A 6,747-nucleotide genomic window follows, 5' to 3' on the forward strand; every position below is an offset into this window, starting at 1 on the left:
CACAGCCTCCCTGACTATAGTTGTTATTGCTGATTATTATTCTTGCCATGAATCTATGCCATGAACAGTTAAGGCAGTTTTAAAGGCAAAAGGCGGTCAAACCTGGTACTAGGAAGGTGTACCTAATGAAGTGGTCAGCAAGGTTATCTTAGATAATAATTGTTGCAAGTAAATAACAAACAGATATACTGACTGAAGACACGTTAAAGTATCCATGTGCACATATTACTATTAGTATTATGGCTATGAGGAGTACAAAAAATAAACTATTTTACATGAACTTAGCAACCTAGACTGCACTGACTTCACTCACAGAATAATGAATAAAATGATCAGATTTTTAAATTTAAATTCTCCATAATATATTTATTACAGTGTGTTAGAGGACTTTGTATATATCCATTATCTATAGTCCATTATGTGTGTGTCTCTTTTTCATTAATGACAAATTGAGAGTAACCCTAAGAATCCCCTGCAAAGCCCCCATCTCGTGTGTTGTGCTGCTGCTGAAACGACTCTATATGCCCCAGATATACTTGGGCAAGTATATGAATAGCTTCATTTTTTTTCTGTGACTTCAACAACCTTCACCACAACTGTGACCTAAACAAATCAGACAGTTATACACTGAAATGCTTCCATACTCCCGCTCTTACAATATGTGGCCACTTCTACGTGGTGGATCAAAGCAACACATCTAGCGAGTGCCAGTGAAGAAAAGTGTCTTTTTTTCCTCGCCTTTCTGCCGTCCTTCCCTGGAGATGCCCGAACCCAACCCTGCCATCTGCTGGCTCCATCCAGGTGAACAAAAACTCATACCGGCAGATGACCCAAAGCACCTGGTGTTATGAAGATAAGATGCCAGACATTCCCATCTCCCAGCAGCTTTTTGCACGAGCTTCATTATCATTAGGAAAAAAATACACTTATATACAAAGCAGCGACAGCTTTTAAGGAATCTCGGCGAGCACAGATCATTTACAGAGGAAAAAATAGACTGTGCATTCAGGAGTAAGAGAGTAAGGGAGAAGTGTGTGGAGGGTCGTTGGAGGAGGTTTCAATGCTTCAGAGAGGTGCCTCATTTTCCAGTACCATCTGTTCCTGGTTCTGCGAGCTGGAAGCCTTGTTTATGTCAAACACCTCCCACATGCTCCGAGGAGCCAGACACCAACAGCAAGGACTCCATCACCTGTTTCAAACAACTGCACAATGTGACCCTCTGCATTCGTTAACTACTAATCACACCATGTTTGATGATGTTGTTAACCCACTCCTTGCGAGGTTCCCAGCCTCAGGCTTTTTTTCCTCTTCTTCTTCTTTTTTTTTTAACTTACAGCCAGCCCTGAGCAACTGCTAATCTGTGCTTTGGACAATGAAAGGTTTGATGGAGGGAGAGAGGAGGAAGACCAGATCTGTGCTGGAGGCTGGAGTCGGCCCTACTTCCCTCAAGGAGGACAGAAAGATAGAAGGAAGACAGAGGCGCATGAACAAGGCCACGCTCCTCCATTTCAATCAGCTGCTGCTGTCTCACATGGCAGCAGAGCATCCAGAGGGGAGGTGCCGCCATGAATCCTAATTGCTCCCTTTTCGCCACAGTGTAGGGTGTTTCTATGCAAATCTGTCTAGAGAAGTATCTAGTTTATGCAAGACCAACTGTATGAACTGAAATGTGAGCAGGAATCTCACTCAGACAAAAGCCTTGGCAGGGAGATGCAGCTATTATAATTCATTTGGATAAATTATTCATTTTGCACATGGCCCTCCTGAGTGCAGGACAGAGCGCAGTTTCACACATGCAGATGTTTTGGCATGTATGTATTCCGCTACATCGATGGGCACTGGCCTCAAGTTAAGATATATGGCTTTAATAAGAGTGACGAAGATGCAAAATAATGAGATGTCTGGGAGCAGTGCAGACATGTCCACCGAGAGGACGAGAGAAAGTAACATTATTCTTCAGCGTGTGGCAGTTAGAGCAAATTCTGCTACATTTTTACCTTTTATTAATACCCAGTGATGCACATTTGCAACTGAAATGAACGCACACACTGTATTACTAAGTAACTCTGTAAGTTCAAGCTTGAAGAGTGAGGGCGCTGCTTTGCGACCTTGCAATAATTTTGGTAAAGTGACATGAACTTAGCAACATAACTGCTACGTTAACATCACTGATTGTGAAAGCATGCACCATTGCTCATGCTAGCATGGCTGTGACACCACGCTATTGTATCTTATGAAACCACTGCATGTGTGGCTATGTCTCTTCTCACCTATATCAACAATGGCTCATCTGATCTACTTCAGACTTGGCGCATGTATCGATGGGAACATCAGTAATTGCAGTGTCATGTGTAAAGTCATTATAGTGAGTGATGGTCTCATTTTGGGGGGTCTTTGTGACCTCTGTGTGTGTGCACACAAAGAATGCCACGAAAAAAGTAGCTGGTAATATCATGAAATTGAAAACAAATTGTACAATCATTAAAGTATTTTGCGTTTAATTTTAATCATTGTTTACTTGCGTCATATTCTTTGATGTTTCAGCAATCCACTATGCACTCAGGGTTGAATAGTCCTAACATTTTTAAACTGTTATGCAGCTGATGGCTTGACTAATATGTGATGACAACTGAATCAGAATGTCACATTATTAGTCATGTTTACCTGTTTGCTATCGTGCCATTTACAGAAATAGGACAAATATAGAAGGTTATATTCCATTGCTCTGGCTGGAAGGGAATACATTTCAGTGTTAGTCATTTTAGCGTTGGCACAACGTGGTCTCATTCCCAAATCAGCACTGGGAATAAGACAAGACTCTTGGCTTGAGCCACTTGTAGTCTAGGTAGTTCTAAACTATTGTTATATTATTACATGTAGTGCTAGGCAACAACTCTTTACATCAGTCATAAGGAGTCACAATCATGCTAGCTGGCTATAAGATACTGTTTTCAGCAGGCAGATACAAATCCATCCATCCATCCATCCATTCTCTTCTGCCTACCCTTATTGCAGTGTTGCAATGGGGATGGGGCCTGCAGCTACCATAAGATGAGAGCTGGGGTAGACACTCACATTTACATGCATGGGCAATTCAGAATCACCAGTTATTCTAACCTGATGCATGTCTTTGGACTGTGGGAGGAAGCTAAAGTTCCCACACAGAACCCACACAGACATGGGGAGAACATGCAAACTCCACGCAGAAAAGCCTTGGCATGGAGCGATCGTTACCACTGTTGCCTCGCAGCATGCAGACTGTTAACCATGTTAACCAAGTCACCAGCAGCTCCAGATTAGCAGAAGTGAAGACTACCAGACACACATCGGCTCCAGCAGCCTTTACATTGTTTTATACGTACCATAGACTGTATAACATGGCTGTAGCTTCCTGGTCAGAAAAATTAAGTCAATACAGCAGAGCCTTAATACTGAATTTTAGCTGAAATTTTGATCATACTGTATTTAAAAAAGGACGAGCATCACTGGCATGCTTTTTGGCTACTGACTTGTACTTCACTGGCCGTCAATCATCAAACGAGCAAGTGATTTCACAGTCACACCTGCGCCTCCTAATCACATCTAGTTTTTTGAAGCCAAGATGATGACAGTGGATTCAAATAAAAGGATTCCAGAAACCAGTGGATGACATAAAGGCAGCAACATCCATCATTCACACTGTCTGTCAATCTAAGCCGTAACGCCCTAACTGCATTACCCACATCGATGACTTAATAAAATCACACCCTGTAGAGTTGGTTTAAAGGTGGTAACCGTCCATAGAGGCTAAGCCCAATTTTTCTGTCAGGCTGTAAACATGATTTTTAGTGCTGCAAAATTGGGCATTTTAGCATTGGAGTCTATGGGGATTTACTCAGTTTTAGATGTAGCCTCAAGTGGCCAGTAGGGGAACTGCACATGTGGCACATAGACCTTGGTTTCAGTTTTCAGCTCTAGAGTTCACTACTTACCTGAGGAAAGATGATTGTATGTCTTTGAACTTAGAATGGCTGTCCAAAATGTCTTTTTTATGGTATTCCTGGACCACCCTGCCATTACATTATCAGCTGATTCTCACATAGAGTTCTGTACACTGTAATAGCCTATACTAAGTGTCACAAACTACAGTATGTGTTGATTCATACTGACGTAGGGTCAACCAGAGCTTGTAGATCAAGCATTACTGTCTTTCAAATGTAATGATATGCAGCTCTGTGTGCGCTGTGCTGATCAATGAGAGTTGTGAGAAGAATACAATGAAGCCTGTCCCCATCCCCACCCTTGGTACATACACAGACGTATACAGAAATGCACTCTGACACCTGGCTCTTATTACAAACCCGTCAGTCACAAATGACCATAATCTATACTCTTCTCCCAATGGCCCTCCTGGGAAGCTCTCTCCCCTCATTTCATTTTTCACATCATCCTCTTTCACTTTATTTTCAGTAATTCAAAGCTACTAAATCCAAATATGAGTAGACACGGAGCCCTGCTGTTTTGACAAGTTAAATGACTACAGGCAATGATGTGCTTCCCAGCCGGTCTGTAAGCAGCACACGTCGCCAGTCGCCACATTGCTGTGAGTTTAACAGAAATATGCTCGCGTGTGTGTGTCGATGTGCATGCGCTCTCCTTATTCCCGCGGCCGCGTGGCCCTCTGCAGCATCTTTTTGAGGTGAAATTGAAATGGATTGGGTAGCTCAATATTTTATTGACATCAACTTCACAGAATGTTGCTACAGTGACACCGAGGATAATTATTTCACCACAGATTTCTTCCTCCCTGCATTTCTTTCCCTCTCTCTTTCAGCCTTCCTCCAAGCCCTTCCATTCCTGTAGAGAATTAGTTCTGCATAAATTACCCAGTGGAATATTGAATCAGTCTCCAGCCACCAAAGGCGAGTCTGTGTGGCTGATTACCGAGCAGTACACGCAACACGCGTGCAGACACACACGCGGAAAGAGGAAGAGGGGCCTCTGAGCGAAGAGATGACACCGTTGCAGAAAACATGGTGAGGAGGAGGAGATGGACTACGGGGGATAGGGTGGAGGGAGGGGCACCAGCCAGTCTGGATATGGAGAGTGAAAGCTGTATTAGCCACCCTAGCCATACACTATCTCCTCATTACTTAGTCATTAGCAGGGGCATGGTTTTAAAGGAGGAAGGGATCAATCAATTGTCTTGGGTCAATGTTTTGTAGCCTGATTATGAACCTTGGGTGGCTCTGTAAATTAAGCACAGTAATTACTCATGTTAATTACACAATGTTGGTGGCTACATTGATCTACAAATACGTTTAGAATAATGTAAATGGCACGTGTGGCGCTCAAGAATTAGTATTATTGGGGGGCTTATGAGTGCTTTCTATTTACACATATAAATAATTTAGGTAATTTTGCATAATAGTACGATTTAGATCATCAAATAAAAATACATTAAATTGCTTTGTATCAGCTTCTTAAATGTAAAGATTAACCATGTCTGTTTAGCTTTGATGTAATTGAATAATATAGTGTATTCACCATATTAGGATTTTTGTCCTTGGTCTCTGTATCGTTTCCTTTTTTCGCTCCTCTTTACCCTCACCTCCTAACTGCTTGCGTTAGATGGCTGCCCCCACCTTTTTGTTGGTCTCGTCCTGTTAGAAGGGAGTTCTTCCTTTCCACCATCCCCGAGTGCTTGCTCAAAGACAGCTGCCTATTCATTGGAGCACTCTCTTTAATATTGTATGAGGTTTACTTTACAGTACAAAATGCCTCGAGACGACTGTTGTTGTGAGTACTGAATACTAATAACGTCAATTCATTGTGTTAGACTTTTCACCATTTTCAGTCTTAATAAAATACATAATAATCTAGGGACTCTCTCAACTTTAGTATACATCAATCCTGCAGATTTTGTGGAAATTGGTAAAGTGCATTCATACCCTAGAGCTTCAGCATATACAAGGGAAAAAGTTGCATAATTCATCTAAAAGCCTTTCTCTGAAACTAAATCTATCACAATTTAGCACAGTGACAGTAAACAAATCCCTGGATCCTCCCTCCTGAGAGATGGTTTCCCTGAGCAGACCTCGGATCTGAGATATTCAACTCCTCCATGGGGAGTGCTGCGTTTGTGAGGTTGTGCTTCTGCTCATGATTGGACGATTAACCAACCGTACTCTATTTCATACACAGTTTTGTACACATAGATGCTCAAGGGGCACTTTAAAGAGCGATTACTGTGTTACCCCTTAAGCTGAAGGCGTTGTTAGCAGAAGTCCCTCAAGTGTTTATCTGGATCATTTCTCATGCTGTGTACGTATATGTATATGTTTTAAGTAGTGGACTATCCTTTTAGAGACCAACCTTTTCAGGAAGCTGTTGTCACAAAAGGCAGATTGAAAAAGGGCAGACCTTGTTAAACACTGTGTTAGAGTTTCAATTAGAGGCCTTCTTAGATTCACATGTCAGCAGAATTAGAAAATTGCAAATCAGATTCAGTTGGGCAATTTTCGCTGTCAGTGGTTATAAGCTGACAGAACAATTAATCAACACAAGCATGTTGTGGGAGGAAATTTTCATCAGGAAGTCATCAGTCGCCATCAGTGCCTCAATGCCAACGCATCAAAGCACACAGGTACAACAGCAGGTTTGTTTAGCCCGAGCTGCCTCCCTCACACTGTTTCCAGCGGCTGGAAAAGCATTTGGTGCCATCTAGAGGCTGAATTGTTAAACATACATTATATGAAATAAGAGCAT

The sequence above is a fragment of the Mchenga conophoros genome, linkage group LG8, assembly GCF_057382185.1.
Source record: "Mchenga conophoros isolate Kocher_MC1m ecotype Shallow Benthic linkage group LG8, M_conophoros_male_GT1.1, whole genome shotgun sequence".
NCBI lineage: Eukaryota > Metazoa > Chordata > Actinopteri > Cichliformes > Cichlidae > Mchenga > Mchenga conophoros.